Source organism: Lipophrys pholis (genome assembly GCF_963383615.2).
Source record: "Lipophrys pholis genome assembly, chromosome: 17".
Lineage (NCBI taxonomy): Eukaryota > Metazoa > Chordata > Actinopteri > Blenniiformes > Blenniidae > Lipophrys > Lipophrys pholis.
The window spans coordinates 14,711,055-14,732,386 of NC_137643.1; the positions used below are offsets into that span (position 1 = coordinate 14,711,055).

At 44.0% G+C, this 21,332-nt stretch overlaps 1 protein-coding gene across 1 annotated transcript in view; it reads left to right on the forward strand.

Annotated features, from left to right (window-relative positions):
• Positions 1–1,268: 1,268 nt before the first annotated feature.
• The window catches only part of col8a2 (collagen, type VIII, alpha 2), a 39,784-nt gene continuing 19,720 nt past the window's right edge, over positions 1,269–21,332 (forward strand). The window contains exon 1 of the mRNA XM_080484893.1: positions 1,269–2,061. The gene's annotated coding sequence lies outside the window, so the exon portion shown is untranslated. The remainder of the gene's footprint in view (positions 2,062–21,332) is intronic.

Below are 21,332 nucleotides of genomic sequence, written 5' to 3' on the forward strand. Positions count from 1 at the left end.
GACAACTTCAAACAGCAGGTTCCATTATATGTAATAGATATAATTTAAATATGCCCTTGCTAAGACCCATAATGTTCTCATGCAAGGAAAAGCGGATTTCTGCCCAACTTTGATTCTAATGGCTGTGAGATTATACAGTCTAGGGACATGTTTTACTTTTCATAAATAAACCTGAATGAGTAAGAAATAAGTAACAAAAAGAAGTAAAAAAAAGAAAAAGGACTGGCAGCTTTTTAGAACTATCTAGAGATTAGAACGTGATTGACGAAATGAAACCATAAATGCTGCTGGGATGATGGTCTTTAATATGACCCCTGCAGGGACTGAATGATAATGACTAGGAACACCAGATAAAACATGTTCTTGAGTCAGTCTACCTTTCTTTCCCTTCTCACCTCGGTGTTTCGAGATCTTCTTGGAATCACGGCCTCTATCTAATCTCTAACACAGCCAGTGGCTCGGTCCCAGTAGGTCTTTCAGGAAAAGGCTAGGCCAGCTTTCCTCCGGCACGTCCAATCAGAAGCAAAGTACAGCATGCTCTTCAAGGTCCACTACCTTCGCACAGGGCCAGTTAGCAAACTGCCAATGAAACACTGAAAGCTGTGTGTACGCTGGACTTAGTAACCCTCGGCTCTGTTGGACGTTACCAGGTAAATGATAAGGAATGACTGCGGTCCTTCCAAGTTTCTCGGGTCACGTCCAATTTCCAATTGATTCAAATTTACGCCTTTTCCCGACAAGTGCTGGCACATTATGAACGCAAGGTCTATTTGATACTTGTAGAAATGAATAGCTGTGCTGTGGCAACAACATTTGAATGGATACAATTTATTGCTGAGTGCTAGTAATTACCCCCAAGAGTGGTATTGTGTAATGGTTTTTCTGAAACCTTAGCAGGTTTTTAAATGACAGTAAACTGCCCCCTTATGTATTACACATATTCAGGGTTATGTCAGATATTAACATTATTAATTTCTTCTTGAAGCCTCAAAGTAAACAGAAAGGAGAAGCTTTGATTGAGATTGTTTTATGCCGCTAAAAGGTAGAGAATAAAGGGAAGCGTGATTTCTTCAGTTGGAGTTTGAAAAGACACCTCTTCTCGTGTATGTGAGTTTCCTTCTCTTCATCCTACTCCACCCCTCTCTACGCGGCTGCTACCCCACCCACTCCCCTCCTTCCTCACTGCAGCCAGCCACAGACACTTGCTTTTTTGTATGAAGGGGGTTAACCCCATCAACAATCCCGTCTGTCTTTACCCAAAATAAGCCAGTGTGAGAGGGATCGCCGAGTAAGCCAGCGAGATTGGAGCAGCGAGGTGCGCAGCCCCTTTGGTTATAAGTCCTGGGAGTGGGAGCGCAACCTGCCTGGACCCACAGCCTTTAGTTCCGAATCACACTGCCTCTGCTGCCTGCCTGCCTGCCTGCCTGCCTGTCTGACTGACCTGACTGACTGAGTTTCACTCCACTTTTACTCACTCTCTCTCCCTCTCTGTCCTGCTCCCTTGCTCCTTCCCTCCTACTTTCCACCCTGGAGAGTGAGAGCACACAGATTGGGAAGGTGCTCCTCAGACCTGCGTCTGGACAGCTCGAAGAAGGCACAGAGAGGATTTTTCCCTCCTCGCTCACTTGCGCTTTCATCCCATCACTCACTTTTACCCTCTCTGCCAAAAAGCACACGGATGGACTTTTTTATTTTTTGCCGGAGGCAGAAAAATAAAAGTTGAACTGACAGATTTCTCAGCCTGCAGTTGAAACGATTCTCTTTTTCTTTAACTTTGTTTTTGTTTTTTTTTTGTTTTTTTTGTTTTTTTTCCTTCCCCCTCCTACATTTGTGAGCAGCACTGGACCCATTCAAAGTGCCCGCTCTTTGCCCAGGAGGACACCAATCCTCAGTTTTGGCTGCATGTTTGCTGAATATCTGATGCCCTTGAATCCCATGGGAGACACGCGTGGCTGAAACAAGGAGGGAGGTAGAAGAGAGACCCACCTGAAGCGCACACCTTCCACCCACCCTCGCCCAGTGCACCCCCCTCCTGCCCCTCGACGCTCCGCGGAGAGAAAGGTGAGTCCTACCTGCCCTCACAGCCTCTGTCAGCATCCTCGCGTCGTCTTGACTGTCTTTATTTTTTAATCACATGTGTGTGACAAACTTTGCCGAAAGAAATAGAAGCAGAGAGCAGGAAAAGAAGAAAAAGAGAGAGAAAAAAAAGGGTTTAATATCTCAGTCATGAGACCTGCATAATTCTCAGTCCTAAGCTAGAGCACAGAATAACGACTTCCAGATTAGAAAGAAATGGCACAGTTTGTTCAATCAGCTCCTCCAGAGACACAGTATCAAGACTTATATTAAACCTGTAGATCTGTGTCCTCTCATCGTTTCATCAGTGGTCATATGATTTATCCAGACCTCAATACCACGAAATACGATAGTGACTGGATTCTACTTTTTTCTTCTTTTTTTTTCTTTTTTTAAGGCATTCATAACCATACATGTGGGAATTTTGTTGCTGATGTTGAAATGGGAGTGGTGTGCACTGTGAGTGTACATTGGGGTGGGGCAGACTGGTGCCAGGTTATTAACATAACAGGAGTGTCCACCATGTGGATGCATCATGTGTGTTTAATGTAACTGCTACTCATATGACAGAGACTGTCAGCTTATGTGACACATCTGATTGTGAGCGGTGTGTGTATACTCTTCTCTTCTCTTCTCTTCTCTTCTCTTCTCTTCTCTTCTCTTCTCTTCTCTTCTCTTCTCTTCTCTTCTCTTCTCTTCTCTTTTCTTCCCTTCCCTTCATTCCCCCGTCGCCTCACTCTGTCCATCCACTGTGACGCCTCTGGCAAGCGACACTGCATTCCTTTGTAACGACATCTCTCCATCGCAAACAGAAAGAAAAACACACAGTTGTGAGTCTTATTCTTTGATTATCCAGCATAACTAACTGACAACTGGCTGGCCTGAAAAAAGACGGACAGGAATCAGTTAAACCAAATGAATAAATAACAGGGAAAATAGAAGAAGTCTTCCAAAACCTCCGAAATGTTTCAAAATGCAGGACTGTTTTTTGATCACATGTGTTTCACTACACCAGTAGCAGGCTTTCCTTGCAAAGGAAGGAGGAGGGAGGCATGAGAGGTGTAGAGTGAAAGGAGGAGGAGGGGAGGGGTCTGGAAAAGACAGCGGTTTGGAGATCTATAATCCCAAAACTTTTGGCAGCATCCAAAGCATTATTTCACTGGCTTATGCCAATAAAACTGTTTACCTGTGTATGTGTGTGCGTGTGTGTCTCTGCCTGTCTGTTTGTGCAAATGCATTCCCACATGCATGTCCTGAGATGACTGAATGCGAGTTTCAAAGTGTGTTACACAATCGTCATGGCTACTGGAGTGAAGGGATACGCACCAAAGCGTGAACTTTCCTCGTAGACAGTTCGCAGGTCCTCAGCGCTGCCAGCGTGCAGCACTACTTCGCCACTGCTTATGCTTTTACAGTTTAAAGTGGCTCATAAAGTTCGGGTCCCTTTATATAGACTGCGTAGTTTCCAGTCAATGTCCCAAATATGATTAAAGAAGCTCGAGGTGAGAAGATTTACACCTTTTCTTTCCTGGAACACTGGGGATGGCATATCCAGCCAACACTGACCTGCACAGAACTGTGTCCTGCAGTGGATGGTAACTGGTCAGAAGCCAGGTTGGTTTGTGGTTACGAGGAAGTCGAGTGTGTGTTTGTGTGCGGAGTACATTATTCGACCACAGTTACCAGGTTCCACCAGCTGCCTATTCAAGCCTTTGATGCAAAGTGCCAAAGCGTGACCAAACACACGCAAATAGCAGTCACGCTGGAAACCCAAGGGCACACACACACACACACACACACACACACACACACACACACACACACACGGACGGCATACTTTATGCTCTGTGCAACAAAAACACCTACATGGATTTAACACTCCTCACAGACACAGGCACAGATACACATTTCAAACAGATGAACATATCCATGCTGCTTGGGCTGCCAAACTCACTGCTCATTTGTTGCAGCACTTCTCATGCCCCGTTGCATTTACTTTATCGGCCAGAACATGTTGACGTTCAGACTTTTGAGAATCCAACCCCCGTTATTACTCTAACGTCAAAATGTTTTAGCAAATTTTTTGGCTTTCTGTTGTAATCCTTGTAAATGGAGCACAACAAGGACATGAAAAATTGTAACCCTTTTTGTAAATGAGCCCCATCTTAGTCATCTTGACTGACAAAGGTGTCCACCTTTATGCAGAAAACTTATGAGGGGGGGGGCTCTGTGATTTGATTTCACAGAACCACCACAGTGATCCATGCTCTTTTTTGCCACCACCAGGGGGCGGAATAGCGGACAGTTCACTGAGGGAAACACAGGGTCAAAGACATGGTACTGTGCAGTTTGGATGATAGATGCCTGTTGTTTTGGCTCATTTTTGACCGGCCAATGTTAAGTGTTATTACATCTGACCGAAATATTTTAACTGGGACTCTTTTTAATGTTTATATTATCTAGCATTGTCACATATTTTCGTGGTTTATCAAACTCCCATTGCTCCCATTCTTCTCTGCCGACTTGCAAGGTATGCTCTCCCATAAGTGCATGGTTTTGCACATGCTTTCATGTGTATTTGTGTTTGAGAGTGTGTGAACACATCTGTCTCTATTACATTCAGTACGAGCAGGAAATGAAGGAGAATGCCACTCATTCTCAGGCTGAGGGGAACACCCTTTACTCTCCTTGAAAGCAAGGACACCTATATGCACATGCACACGCTCACACGCGCACAATGTAGAAGCTCTTCAGCATGCATCTTCAGGAATGCTAACTGGTGCTGCTGATATACTGAATGAAGAATTGCGCCGAATGGTTGTGGAAACAGAACACAGGCCCTGGTCTCAATCAGGGCTTGGACCAAAATATTCAAGATTAATGGGATGGATTTGTTTTTTCAGCTAAAAGAGGAATGAGAAAGAGACAGACAGTCAAAGGCAAACATATTTTCTTGCACAGATGCATGTAAAAAAGGCGTCTTGTCTCCCTTTTACCTCCTTTTGCCCTGTGTGTTCACACTGTCTGAGCTTGTTTGCACATCGCAGGTCGCCGTCTTGGCCTGGACACCCAGCTGATATATGGGGAAGTCAGTCAGCTATATAGCAGATAGTGAATCTGCACAAACACACGCGGCACCTCCAGAGTAGATGGAGCAGTAAGATATAAATCAAGCCTTGTATTTAGGGACATTATTTTAGCTCTTAAGTCCCGATGAGGCAGGAACAATGAGAGAGAGAGAGAGAGAAACAGAACAGTAAATCTTTTTCTTAACTCAGGTTTTGTTTTGTGATTACAGTTTTGGCAGCTTGACATATTTATTTTTCACCATCAGTCACTGATCCCTTTGCTTTTTCCCCTTCATCTCTGCGTATCGCTCTCCCACTTGCGCTCTCATTCTCTCATAACCGTGTCTGGACCAGAGGAAGTTTTTCCACAGGCCTGGCAACAACAAGGGGACGGGGAAAGAGAGACAGGGAGAGCGAGCAGTGGGGAGGCTTGGCAGACGCCTCTTGTTATTTTTCCTCCGCCTCCCGTTGACTCTGTCAGCGACGGTTCTCTCTCCGAAGGGCTCCGAGTGACAACATGTCGTCCTCGGCTATCAGAGGGAACTTATCACAGGCTCAGCTAAACAGAAGCAGGAGTCAACTGGTGGCGGGAGCAGCAAGGGGTCATCAGTTCGATGTCACATTTTCCTTCAAACATCTTGCTTCTTGACTCTCTTCCAGTTGCCCCTGCTTCCCCCTCTCTTTCATTTCATTTTTTTTTCTTCTCTGGTGTAGGCTACAAATTCTTTTGAATCAAGGCCCAGTTCTTTACTGGACGCAAACTAAAAGCCCCTGTGGTGAAGCAGCCTTGTTCTCCAACGCCAAACATTGCTTTTAGTCACCGAGGCCTGAACCAAACGCAGTAAGTAAGCCATGGACAAAACGTGTATTGAGCAATACTTCCTGGAGTCAGATCTATATTTTTCCAAAGGTCTGTTTGAGTTTTTTTAGTTTTTTTTCTCTGTGAGGGAAGCTTATGTTTTCAACGACAATCCAGCAGGAACAAACAGGAATGAATGCCTCTGTGCTCATCCAACAAAACAACTGTTCCTGGTCGTGGGACGGGATTTCTGCTGTAGCTGAGTTTTCCCTGGATCTACTCTGGGTGCAAGAAAACTAGAGTTTCCCCGCTCGTCCCGAGGAGAATGACTTACCCACACAACTTTCTCGGTTTTATAAAGAGAAGAGGGGGTGGGGGATCCATATCACTGTGCGAAGCCAACTGGTGATTGCTTGATGTTTGGCTAGCTGTGTAGCGCATGTGTTTGTATGTTCAGATAGTTAGTACAAATGAGCATGTGTGCACAGTGCATGTGGATAGGTTTATTTGCCTTTGGATTTCTTTTTCTTTTTGAGTCAGCTACCTCTCATTCATTGCCCCTCAGTTCACCGTCTGGCAGCAGTTTTGTTTGGGGCTTCCAAAAGAGGGACGTTGGGCCAACTCTTAACAGGGGTCAACTCCTTAGTATAAAACTTACATTATCCTCCTTTTCATCTTGTTACCGACATACTCTGCCGAGCCAACTGTTTATTTTTATTATTTCACTTCAGATGCAGGATGGATATATCTCTCTCTGATGGGTCAGTAGTGAGAAAGGGGTTGGAAACAGCTCTTCTGAGACTATTTGAAAAGCTCCAGACTTTGTTTTTGTTCAGTCTGAGCTTGATTTAGACGTGTGCGTAGGTGTTCGTAAAAGAAAAAAAGAGAAAAGAGACTGGGGTTATTGTGGTGTTATGATCCCCTTGGAGCGGGATAATAAAAAGCATTTTATTTCATGGAGCCAGATTTTCTGGAGAAGGAAATGGATGCGTACTAAATGGCACATGTATCTTTTCTTCCCGGTATTCAGTAGTAGACAACAAGTTCATATCTGCCATTCATCAACAATGTTCCCACAGTTACCTCATAGTTCAGCTTGTAATATCTTGTTTCTTTTCACCACAGAAGTCCATTGAAAGTGACTGGTCCTCCAAGTGAGACAGAATCACCAGCGATTTAAGCAAATACCCTTTGACAAACCAATCTATGGTCTTATTTATGAAGGGTTAAGGCCTCTACATGCTACCAGTGTCCGCGAGTGCGCAAGGTACGCGAGTGTCCGCGGGGTGCACACGATTGTGGCCATGCTCCACTTCTGGATGCGTTCCACACATGCGCATTGGTCCACGCATCCCCGTCGTCAAGGACGCTGAGCATTGAAAATGACGACCTTGCGTGAATAAGAAATAGAGCTCCTGTGTTTGTTATATTTGGTCAATGAGGAGAACAAACGAAGACACCATTGTGAATAGGTAGCCAGCCGCGCACAGTCACGCGCAGGTCGCGTGGTCACAAAATCTGGGCTGCGGGCGGTCGACCGCAGAGAGGTCGGAGCAGACACCCGCGTAATGGGGCGAAAGACGATTTTGACGTCACACGTACCCTGTGCACATGCGGACACCCGCAGGCATTGGTAGCCTGAAGAGGCCTTTAGGAGCAAAGGGGGAAGTGTTGCAGTTGTTACTGCTTTTAGGATGTGGAACCAGCTTAGACATAAAAAATAAATAAAAATATATATTTAGAATCTATTGTTTTTCCATTGTATCTCACCAACAGTATCTCCTTGTTGTGACATAACCATGATCACTCATTTCACTCAGACTAACCAAACCAAATCTTAAACGTTGCAACATGGTCACAGCTCTCTTGTGATCCTGGCAAGAATACGTTGACGTGTAACACTGTCCAGTTGTTCAGTCAATTGTTGCTTTAATCCAGAAAGCGCTTCAAGAGTTATTGGTCTGTAATTTGCAAAAATAGATTGGAAAATACTCTTTCTGAATTTTCCAAATTTTCAGAAAAGCAAATGCGTTTTTTGTTTTTTTAACCATGATATGATAACACATTAGGCTGTCAGTGTTTCTGCTGTCTTTTAACAAGCAGGTGACCATAATTGCCCATTACATAGCCACAAACATCTGCTCGCCCTCTTTCTTCCACCCTTAAACAAACTGGCAGCTGCTGCCAGCTTCTGCCTAGATAAACACCTCAAATTTGGCTTGGCTCGCAGGGTTCCCCAAAACGATGGATTTAAGGCGCTTTATCCCCTGCAAAGGACCACCATGAGCTTTTAGTTGTTTCTGCTGGAAATGTGGTAATGTCATACTGTATTATGCATCTCAAGAGCACAAGTGACACCCCCAGTGGTTCACGCAGTGTTTGCCTACTCTGCTATATATTTACCATGGCTCCAATCTCATGTGTGGACAGCAATTTAAAAATCCAAATAAGACAAAACACACAAATTTAGCTGGAGCTGTTGCAGTATCCCATGATTGTTCAGCGCAGGGTACTTTTCACCCAGACTTTATGTTTAAACGACCCTGGCTTAGAGACCTAATCCTTTCTGTACAGGGTTTGAGCCCATTGAGCAACATGTGTTTCATAATGGATCGCTCAGAAGCTTTACGCAGCATACAGCACAACCAGCCCTTCGAGGCTTTTGTCTTAATCATTTCCTGTAATCAGCAGCAAAGTAGTGAAAAACGATAAAATGAAAAAAGCGACTTTGTGCTCATTCCAACTTGTTTGGGGTGAATACAGTGCGAGTGTTCCTCCACACGAGCACACTCCACGTTGTGTGTGGTTACACGCTCCTAGCTACAGTTCCCCTGTTTGTGTTTACCCTTGCAGTATATGCACGGCTTCTTTGAGCTAGACAGCAGAGGCGATGCAGTTTGGCAGCTTTCCTCGGCGCTCAAAGAAGCCGTTGAAGAAGAATTACTGTTTCATGCTTACAGGAAGGGTTATTGCACAGCCGGCCATTTAGGAAGGATACATGTGGTTTCGAGTTTCATGGGGAATATTTGAGATGCTGTAGAGTGAAGACTAAGATAAATAAACAAAAGACTAATTGCATGACAGCCTTGTCCGTTTTCCTCCCCATTTGCTTAGTTTTGTCTGTCAATGTGAACTTAAGTAGGTAAAGCAAGTAAGCATGCAAGCGGGTGTGGAAAAAAGAAAACCCTCCTCAGAAAATGGCTTTTCAGTGCATTGTCATGAGACTCATGACATTTACATGTACTCCTGCAGCTCAATTACAATACCCAGTTCAAGCAGACTCATCTATAGTGGTATAATGCTGAAATAAAAGCACAGCTGCTGTTGCATAAAGTTACACAGAGTTTAACAATCTTATTTAAGTCTTGGAGAGTTCGACAGTGGACATGACCTCAGCTAAAACCTGGATGTTCAACGGATGATAGCATGCACAATAAGTTGGTGGAAATAAAACATCATCTACCTGATGCTTACCATGCATGTCTGTGATTGTTTGGACTATGAACACTACGGAAGAAAAAACACTTCTGGGAGGATGGTCTTTGGCCAACCAACATAAGACTTAATTAGGTAGGGCTTTGACTCAATTACTGCTCCCTTTCATGTGGTTTGCAGATGGCTATACACCCTCTCTCTCTCTTTCTCTCTCCCTCTCTCTCCACTTCTTTTTCGGTTCTTTTCTCTGCAAGCCAGCAGAGTTGCTTCATTACTAATTCGAACCAGAGAAGTGGTCATTTCCTAATAGTGGGCCCCGGCCTGCTCCGCAAGCCGAACCGACCACCAGCCCAGTGGAGCCTGAGCTGGCTCGCTCCCAATGCTGGGCAGAAACCGCACAGACCGTAGTCTTCCTGACATGTGGTGAAAGTGTGATAGGGATATGGAAAACACCAGCAAGAGTTGGGGAAGAGGGGATGACGACGCATGCATTGTGAAGGTGAAAGAAACATAAATGGGAAAAATAAGCTCCGTTTTGCCGCATGTGGTGTCTTTGATCTTGGAATCAGCGTCAACAGAAACATGCAGGGCCAGTGTGTTTGCCCCGAGACACAGATCAATCCTCTATGTATTACTCTGCTTCATCTTGCTGCAACCTCTTTACTACTCCAATATTTGTTTACCCTCTCTGCCCATTCCTCATGTTTAGTAATGAGAGCAGTAATACCCCGGAACTCCTGCAATCAGCTAAACTGTCCCTGCTATTAATCTGCCATGGAAGCTCGAATCTCGCTAGTTTCGGATGATTTAGAATATGCATGCATGTGAATCACTGCTGCCGTTATAGTCTGGAGAATGTTCAGCAACAAAGTCATTTTTCATTTAGTTCTGAGATACAGAATCCATTCATTCCACTCCAGTCACTGTCTTCCATCATTGAGATGAGGCATGTTCTGTATCCTTCATTGTCTGGAAGGAAGAAGGCGGGATAACAAGGAGGTGGAGGAGGAGGAAGAGTAGGAGGAGGACGCAGGCATGGCCTGCCAGAGCAGATTGTTAGACTGAGAGGATGTCTCCTGAATGCTCCGTCCCTGCCGTATGACTACATGCTGATTCAAACCAAATGTTGGAAGTAGATAGTCAGCAGGGACACTTGTTTAGGGTTAGATTTTTGGAAGAAAGTGTCTGTTTAATCCAGCAGAGCTGCACGGAGATCTTGTTTTTCCTCACAATTGATATGATGATGTGTTGTATGAAAGGGACCACTCATAGTGACAAAACCACAGAGATATTTTAATTGGAATTACAGTTCCACTGCACACTGGGGATCTCCAGCATTTTCAATCTGCTCCTTTGTACTGTTTTTTTTTAGGAGCAACAGTTATTGTACATAGCCCTTGTCTCCAATACAGTCTGTTTCCGTGCTGCTTGGTGAATATCACCAATTCAAAAAGATAATACAGTTAAGTCAAATCCAGGGCTGCTTGTTAATCTCAACAATGTATGTACACATGTACTTAGAGCAAAAAAACAACAATTACTCCCTTCTACACAAGGTGCACGCATATCTAAGAGGGAAATAGCAATTAGATGATAACACCATAAGGAAAAGCATAGATCGGTGCAGTTGTCTCTGTGTGAATCAGTCAGGACATGTCGTCTTCGGGGATGCTGAGGAGCTCCAGCCCAGAGAAGCCAGGTGTAACGAAGCAGACACTACACTCATGTGGAGACAATGACAAACCCAGATCCCTTCAACACTTGAGGTGGAATGTGCATAGATCTCCTCCAAGTCAGCACAGTATACAGTAACAGTGCCCTAATGAATTGAAGGTTTTTGCCTGTGGGGGCTATATACTACATATGTGTGTGTGTGTGTGTGTGTGAGATCCAAAAAACAGGTTTTCTGAACATTTTCCTCTGTCTCGTGGTCTCTTTCTGTTCCTGTGCATAATTCTGTTGATCACAAATGTCTTGCTGTTTTCTCTGGAGTTTCGCTTGTCGACAGGTATCTCCCAGTGAGAAGAAAGTGATGAGAGTCCGATAATATTATTCCAGAGCTCTGTATGAGTACAAATACCGCTTCGGTTGTACCAGACGACGCTACTGTGCAATGACTAATAGTAACAGAGACGGTTTCTTCTCTCTAATTTGTATCAATATCAAACAGCCATTCTATTTTCACAAACCATTCCAGAAATATTGCTGTAACACAGGAAAGGAATATAGCCACCAACTATCTTCTCTCTGGATTTATCCAGCTCAGGGCTGTTGGGGACACTGGAGACGGTCTCAGCTGGCTGTAATTGGTGGCTCTAAATTGCTCGAAGCTGTCAGTATGTGTGGCTGTCTGTGCTTGTCTCTCCGTCTTCATGCCAGCCCTCCATAACTCTAAGCTGGATAAAGCAGGATACAAGACACAAGGAAAATCTTTTTTTCATCATATTCCCACATCCATAAACCTTCTTAATATAGTTATAACGTTAATAAATGTCACCACAGCTGACCGAGGGGGGAACTTGATCGCCACTGGAATTTGTCTATGAAACAAACCGGAGACCAACATTAGGGAGCGCACTCCACTGAGTCCGCATCCATTAATCTGCTAATCTTCTCCATGTGACACTTGTCCTGCTTTTGTCCCTGCGCCGCTTGCAATGCGATTATTCAGAGAGGAGGTGGCGACGGAGGGGGCAGGGGAGGCGCGGGAGAGCAGTAGTTGCAATACTGCCAGTTCCCAAAATTGTCCAAACAGTTGTCAGGCTCACCAGACACAACAACATATCCACAGTCTCTGCCTGTTGGAGGATTCAGTTCACTTTAGACCATGGGGATTTTCTTTTAGTAGTTTTGAAGACTTGCCCTGTCTGTGTATTGTCAAGAGACGGCTTGACGACACGCTTGTCTTTGCCCATCATTTGCAAAAGAAATACTTTTAACAACTTATCCCATGGTGGCAGCACAGACTCTGCTCCTCTACATAGTCTAAATCACAGAGAGGAGAGAGTCAGAGTTGTCACGCCTCATCTGTAACCCCAGATGCACTTCATCCTATGTACTACACTTGTTGGTCTATGATTCTCCAGTGGAGCATCAATCACTCCTTGGAGGGCGTCTGGAATGTGTCTGTAATCACTTTCCGTGAATGTCTCTGCAACAAGAGGAGTGCTTAAGCAGTAACGCAAAGCCTGTCCGGTGGGTGGAAGCATAGATGACGAAGATACAGACAGGCAAAGTAATGGACTGTGTTTGTGAGCTGACAATATCATCTGATCAGCAGTTATTGGAAGTAAGACCATATTGGCCCGGACCTTTTGACTGAAAAAGTGCTTTAAAACAGAAAACATCTTTGTTCTGTTGACTCGTGATTTCGTTGGGAAACCAGTCTTAAACACAGATGGTAAGATTTTTGTCTCCACTATCAGTCTAGACGTTATTTATTTACACATCTGCGCTCGGTCGATAAGAAAATTATAGCCATTACCTTACGAGTGTGAGAGTGCAATTGTGTTTGTTCCCCACAGTGTGGATAAATAAGCCAAGGCAGAAGGGGGGGGGGGGGGGGGGGGGGGGTGGACACAAGCAAAAAATGAGTGTGACCACTGTGGGAGATGTGGTGAGCATCAAGAAGCGGGGGCCGAGGACTGAAAGGAGATGGGTGGGTGGGTGAAAGAAATTTGGCATCTCTGATGGAAACCGGGTCTGGAGCAGGGATACACTCACACATAAACACACACACACACACACACACACGCATACACACAGAAAAGACAGACCAGATACCAGCACCCATCATTCAAGCAGCATTTTAAGAGCCATTTAAGTCATTCCAATAAAAAACCGCAGCCGCTATAATACCTTGTCCAGGAGAGACGGAGGGAGAGAAAGTTATGGCATGGGCAGGCTCGGGGTGAAGCGGTGGTGGAGAAGAGGAGAAAAAGCAGGAAAAGTGAGTCAGACAATGTTTGTTTTTAAGTCTGCTCTTTGAATCTTTTTCACGTCACTCTCAGCTTTTCCCTGCGAGCGGGAGGCAAGTTCACCAGTCTGGGAAAAAGATTTAGTGATTGCAGGAAGGTGCGAAGGCTTCGTACGTCCGCCAAGTTTATCAGTATTAAATTTAGCTCTTCTCAAACCAAAAATGTGTGATTTTTCTCACCACTGTCCTTCTGTGGGCTTCGGGCCATGATGCAACTTTGCTCACCGTCTCCAAATACCAACCACTTGTAGGTAGGCTTTTGCCAGGAGAGGTTTCACAGGATGTTCCACCCGGTTGCACTCGGCTACCTTTTGCTCGAGCCGATACTTATTTCCATAAGTCGATATGTATAACTGATAGGCCAGAGCCTGCTGCTGCTGCCGCCGCCGCGACTCCCATTCCAGACAACTGTCCTCCAAAAATGTGACCGATCAACATGTAGAAGGGGAGTCGAGGGCGGGGGTTTCTGTCTGTCTCATGACCTGAAGGATCCATCCAAGGCCAACAACCACATATGCATCGTTGCATTCCGACGACTGTTATTTTGGCATTACATCTATTTGCACTGTTCTCAACTGTGGAGCTGTGAAAAGCCGTCTAAACACAGCTCTCTCATACCATGCGATCCTGGCCAGTGTTAGCAAAGCCAAAAGAGTGCAAATATGGAGCAGGGCGATGGGGATGTTGGATAACCCCTGCTCTTTGGCTCTATGTCTTGCATCCCTCTTTATTTTAGTGCCTTAATCTTTGTTTTGTCTTCATCCTTGTTTCTCATTTTTCATGTTAATACTCTCAGTCAAATTCGCGTGAGTTGCCAGACCATATCTCCTCACTTAGCTTAAGCATTAATCCCACCATGTCAATAATTTTCGTCTCATTTGCAGAGATTTGGATAGCTTTGCCTAAAAATCAGTGCAGTTACCAAACATTTAGGGTTCACTCAGTTTAGACTCTATGGGCTCAACTGGAAAATCTGCAGATTTTTTTTTTTCCTTACGAGACAAAACTCAAAAAACAAAAAACAAACAAAGAAAAATAAACCTGACCAAATTACCCTCTTACTTTGACTTTTATTACAACACTGTCGACTTATGTCCTCGCTGGGGATTCAGCTTGTTGACATGGGGAGATTTTACAGTCTCCTGAACCGCAAGTTATTAAAAATGATTCTCAGGAAAGTGGTCAGCAAAATAACGACTCATATTGCTTGAAAATAAATCCACTTATTGGGCCTGGGACACACGAGGGCCTGGTGAAACATCCACTTTTTATCCTCTCCTGGCCTTTACCTCAAACCATCTATAGACCGAGATCTTGAGTCTTATGAGTAGCAATGATGATAGATCATTTTCAGCTCTGCACACCACTGTACCTCCATTGCATCAGGTGTGTAATGAGGAGAGTTAAGCTTTTTAGTTACATATGCTGAACTGGATGTAGTATTCTTTTATATATAACCGTATACTGATGTGACAGTCCAAATGCCAACAGAGAGAGTGAATGTAAGAAGTGTATGCCTCTTGGAAATTAGTTTGAATTAATAGAGGGCAACAACATACCAATATAAAGTAGTGGATTACCACTATAGGAATTGATGGATCCTGTTGAGTGATAATGCTTGAGGGCAACATCAGCGCTCTTGATTTATCCTAACGCTATTTAAGAAGCTTTTCATAGGTTAAAAACTGGCTCAGTAAGCAGTTTTGCCTAATAAATAAGTCTCACAAGTGGTCATTATATGATACGTTGGCATGTATAAGTATATGCATCTCTACGCCAACATACAGTCCAGTTTCCCATATATCTTAAAGCTCGGACTTCAGAATTATTTGACAGGCTTTTCAAAAGCTGTCACGCCTGTATGGCAGACTGGTTTGAAAGAGAACAATCCTCTTAGACAGGCATCACCTGCACCTCTAATGCACTTTAGTTTTCTTCTTGTCACGGTTTGAACACGAGTCGACGTCTCCTGTTCCCATCTAATTCACACACATGCACATGGACAGTGTTGGGGTTTTTCAGTCCTACCTCTCCAAACCAAAGTAAACATGTTGGCTTCCAAACCATACACAGTGGTGCTAAGGAGACGCGTCAGACAGGGCCCGGCGTTATGCTTTTCCAGTGGCGGATGAGTGATTTGAAAGGAAGGAGAGGTTTTATGGGCAATTTACATACGCGGGACTTAAGAGTCAATACAGGGTCAAGTGCAGGCTGCAGGCAGCCACTCCTCCAGCTCTGGACGGACCAGCACATCTCTGTGTGTTGGCCTCTATTCTGACGAGCTTGTTCCCTACTTTGACATTCTGATCACCGTCTTTAAGTGGAAAAATAAGAAGAAGATGTTTTCAAGGAGAGAAATAAGGATGAGAGACAAATAAACAGATAGCAGGAAACATATAGCCAGCAGAGAAATATGATGTGTTTTCACTGTGCGCCACACTCCCTCTCAGTTGATTTCAAGGTTTGGTTGACGACGTACATCCACATTTCCCTCCCTTACGTGTTGCCCACTGGGGTGTAGTACGAAACTAAAAGACAATGGCAGAAGCCTTCCATCTGGTTGCAGTTTGGATCTCATGCCCACGTGAGTGGGAGTGATACAGAGACCTCCAAGGGGCTTAAAACAACAACAGATCACAGTCAAGAAGACTGGGTGCATATTTCCAGCTACTGTGGCAATAAACATACTCACTTGCACATACACAGGAGACACGTGTTCATACAGCAGAAATCAAGGAGTTCAACCATAAAACCGATATTATTTGGACATCTGGTGACCGACTGTATTCGGGGAGTCACAGAATGAGCAGTTATTGAAAAAGCATGAGGATTAGTGCATGACATGGCAGAAGAGGGAGAAGGTATGACATGTATTGAGCCCATGGCAAGTGCGGTGGTGGAATGTCCCAGGGTGTTTTAATGGAGTTTGTCTCTCCACACCTGTGGAACTAATAGCAAGCCACAGAAGTCAGATGTCCTATGAAAATATTTAGTGGAATGAGAGAGGGAGAGAAGGGAGCGTGGCGCATTTGGAGGTTCATACCTAAAGACAGGCGTGTAGTTTGGCCAAGGCCTAGGATTTCCATTAAACGGCAGGTTTGAGGAACAAGATAATATCTTCAGCAGAGTCTCCCAGAAGCTGATCTCCTCGGTTCCTGTTTCTCTAAGAAGAAATGTGGCGAATATACGCAGTTGCTGATCTGACAGAGGAAAACACAGTTTACAGATATTCTGTTGCTGTTACGGAGACAGTTTTAGAGTGCTTTAAATTAACGTCCATGTGGGAACCACGTATATATCGGTAGTCTAATGTCAGCATGTTGTCACTGTTATACAAAAGCAGCAACATCCTAAAGGAAAAACTAAATTTGGGATTTTGCAGCATGTGTTGTTAGCGTGCATGAAACATGTTATAGCCAATTGAATGTCATTAAAAATGTGTGGTTTTCTCCCGAAAACAGTTTTTTTCTTCCTTCTCTCTTTTTTTCACAAGTGCGTTAAGCCTAAAGGTTTTATGAGGTCAGAATGCGGTATGGAAATGGGCCTGGTCGCATTAGCGGATTAAGTGTAGCTTTCCACTGATGTAAACACTCCCCCTGTCGCCCCCTTTGTTCGAAGTGAGCGATGGCAATAGTGATCACGAATAATGATGCTGCCTTCACCTTTTGTGAACTGAGTTGTCACGGTTAAGCAAAACGCATGTGTTTCTAGATTACTTACTTTTTTTGTTTCTAAATATCTGCCAATGTGTAATGAAATATTCAAGTGAAGTACTACTTATTCTGCAGATAGTCCTTTGATTACGTTATTTTATTTTGAGCGCATGCTTCAAGTTGTCCAAATGCTGCGCCTTGCTGGAGAGACTTCTGGGTGGATTACACTGAGCATTTGAAACATTCATCCAAGGTGCCCAGGGGATAAACTTCAGAGTACTGTGGTTATCTCTTGGCTTTCACCGATCATAAGGTTTGCACAAACACACCATCTCAACTGAGATTCTCTTCTGGTTATTTCCAGATCCCAGTTTATGCTTTTTATTTGTTTCGTTTTTTTTAATTCATCCCGCACAAATGGCCTTGTAGTGAATTACTTGCTTCAGTGGTCAGTTTGGTGTTTTAAATGGAAGCATCAAATCGTAATGCCACTTTGCATGAACAACTTGCTTCAGGTTGATTGTTGAGTTAAAATGTATAATTTTCCAAAGAAATGACCACAATTGTACCCTGATGCATCATGGGGAAAGTAGCTAATAGTTTGTATACTGCTGGTGGTTTTAGTACGTAAAACCTTCTCAATTTGTCTTACTATGTTTTGAGTAATATTCTTTGACTGTCTATTTCTGTCACTGTGAAAGATGTCTAACTACCAACGTTAATAAATTATATTTTGTAGGCATGGGATTTTATTCTTCTTCTATCTGGGTTGTAGATCCCTTTTGCTTCTCCCAGCCTTTTTTAATGAGCAGAAACTGCTGTCAATCTGTGCAGACAACTTGTTCAGTGTGGTCAGAGATGGGACATTTACAGATGTGCTACCGTGACAGACAACCATCAGCACATGCCGTCTCGTTCAGTGGCATGCTTGTGACTCAGCTCCCCCAAATCCTGTCTCCAATTAGGGTAAGACCACTGAAAAGCATTAACGTGCATGAAAATGAGGGCATGATTGACAGTAGTTAGTCAGTGACAGATTCTCTAAACACAAATCCAAAAGGGCTTCCTTTGATTAATGCATCTATTTTTGCTCTCAGTGAAACAAGTAAATCAAAGAATTATAAATTAAATGATCAGAAGCACATGTTTACCTTCTGTCTTTAGGCATATCCTGGTGAAATATCCCTAGAATGTAAGGATGTAAGATATGACACAAGTCCTCTGAGTGACAAGGGAGACAAACATGATCCTGGGAAGTGGCTGACATGAGATTTGACCCTCTGAACACGCCAAGTACCTCGTAATTGGCTACATTTCCGAGGTCATCGCGGGCCACAGTGCATGCACAGCTGGAAGCCACACGGCGGTGATGGTCTGGTGGCTTTTGACTGACAGGTGCTTAGCTGGTGGTCAGATGTTGGGTTGATAAAAGTGAAGAATGAGAGCAGGCTGAAGGCTTGAAAAAGAAATGAACTGTTACTTTTTTCAGGGCTGCTGAGTCACATTCCGCCCCTGCAAAGTTTACGGTTTCCTTCATAGATTTGTGGGGTCGAAAAATTAGAGTGAAACGTAGGATTCTGGATTAATGGATATATTGCAGATGTAAAGCCGGCACGTCATCTTGGAGGTACCACAAGCCTCCTCTTTGTTTCCTCACTCACTTCAATCAAGCACACAGTGGGAAGACAGAGGGCGAATAGCTCGCTGGATCAAGCCCCCGAAAAGTGCCGGACCGCCACAACTTTTCCCTCTCACCCAGACTTTAATCTCCACTCCACTTTGATATCAAAGACAGGATTGCTAATGTGGGAGGACTGGCAGGAAGAAAAGAGGGGAGAGGTAGAAAGTAAGGAAAGTAATAGGGGAAATAATTGAGGAATATGGCTTCCAAGGTTGTGTTTTCTTTTGGGTTTTTTTTTTTCATGAAGCTAAGAGACATATTCAAGTCGGGAGATCAAACGATGTGGAGCTTTTTATTTCCACAGACCACAGTGGATGAAGCAGCTGAGGTTTCCCGCAGCAACCTGCTCTCTGTCATAACTTGAACAGCTTTTCCTCTTCGTCTGCCTCACTTTCCTCTTTTCTTCAGTGTCCTTCCTGTGAAGCTGCTGCTGTGTCAAAGGCTGAAAGTCCGTCTGGACTTTGTTGCGCTCGATGGAAGCGGTCCCAAGACTCCAAATGGGTCTGTGATTATATTTTCTGCTGTGACAGTCAAAAAAAAAAAAGGCCTCGACTAAACGTGTCTGCTGTCTATCCCTGTAGCCCTACTTCAGTCCTAATTCGGCATGAAATCGTGAAAACGTCAGAAAAACCACCGAAAGCCTGATTCAGCTGTTTTGCTCCTCCGTTAAAGTGTCAGGTGTTTAACAGAACATGAAGTCTGCTGTGTGTTAAGTTTGACAGATCATTAACGAGGGTGTATCCCAAAGGAAATGCCACATTTTCTCATCCATGATCTCACTCTCACACTTGCATGGAGGCATGGAGGCACAGTCCACCTCACCTGACTCACTCTCCCTGATGTCAGGGAGGCTGACCGCAGTTGGCGCGCTACCGGTTTTGCGCTTGTTTGCCGGTTGACAGCGTGCAAACAAACTTGGTGGAAGAAGCCACTCAACACCCACTTCTCGCTCAAATCCCCTTCACATCCGTCCGGCAAGTGGGCCATTTTGGTTTGTTTGGAGAAATAACACGTCGTGGGAAGGTTGCATTCATTTGGAGGTCTGAATGTGACTTCATGAAGGTGTACCTCTCACATATTGGGCTGTTTTCATCTCATACTGCACAGAAGAGGTATTGTGGTTAAATGAACACATTATACCTGAGCTTTGTTTTTTTCTTAATTTGTATTTTTACTTTTTTGAAATATAGTTGAAGCGTAATGGCCATGAGGGGGCAGCAAAAACAATCACATTTCTTCTGAGTAATTCTTCTCTGCTAATTTATTCCTAAAGTACTTTTAGACACTGTAAATGCATATTTTTACTTTGTAGCCAGTAATTAACTTCGTGTGCGCTTCTTTTTTTTTTTTTTTGCTGCCGAGGACTAAGGTCACATGGATAATAAAAAATTTTAAAAATTGTGTAAATTACGAACCTGCTTCAGGCAGAGTGATCACAGCATTAGTACACAGGACTGAGGGTAAAGTCAACACTTGAGAACACTTGTAAACTTTACTTAGATCAGCATCTCCACAATCCAGATGTTTTAAAGGCCTCGGTTGTTTTCTGCAGAACATGTGCACTTTGTGCCGCCTGTAAAGACAACATTGCCCGTTTCTGTTTTGATTTATTTGTTTTGGATGGGCTCCGTTTCAGGAGTCTGCCCTGCACTGCCTCCCAGCATTTTGTCCCTCTCCCCTGCTGCTACTCCCACATCCAAGGATGTGTCTCATTCTCTTGTCTGTGGTGTAAGTTTTATTCCTTTCTAACTCTCATATTCCTCCCAACAATCCTCCTGTCCCATCCAGCGGCCAAGTGGAGACAAAGAAGCTGCTTCAGCCCTCCTTTGGTCTTGTGATTATCTAAGCGAGGGCCCATCAATCTAAACCAACTCCAGACTCTCAAGAATGTCCAGTCCTTCTGGCTGCCAGATCTGAGATAAACACATATCTGATCTTGAGAATCACCCTTTAATGAACCATTAGATGCATGTGGACTGATGTAGCCTCCGTCAGCCTTATCATAATCTCCCAAACTGGGCTCCAAACACCGATATAATCTGATTAAAACCCCGAGCACAGATCCCACCATTCAAAAACAAAGAAAATATGTCTTGAGCATTTCTTTATTGCCACTTAATTTCAACCATTTGCTACATAATGCAAAATGAGAGGGTTATTATTGTGTCTGGCCTCGCAAAAGTTGGATGTGGCATTTTATTGGTTCTTGGCAGAACTGCAGGAATTTCATGAGGCAGGTGAACGAGGAAATGGCGCTCATTCACCACTACACAATTATCCGAATTTTTGTTGTCTTTAATTTGCCCCCCCCCCCCCCCCCCCCCCCCCCCACCCCTCTCTTTCCAACGAACAGTGCACATGCTTGACATTCAGGGAAACAGACCAGACACTTTAACAGACCATTAACTATCAACTCAATTCTGATTTTTCTTTTCTATCCACTAACAGATGTGCAAAAAGTACATTTGTGCTGAAGTCAATCAGCCTTTGTGTACCCTGACACTAACAGAGCCATCAGATCATATACAAACAATAGAAGTTACATCTAAATTGCATAAGTGTGCTGAATTGTCCACATGGCAAGCTTTCCATCCTCCCTGACCGTCCCGGACTGACAATGTGGACTGACGCCGCCTTTGATCTT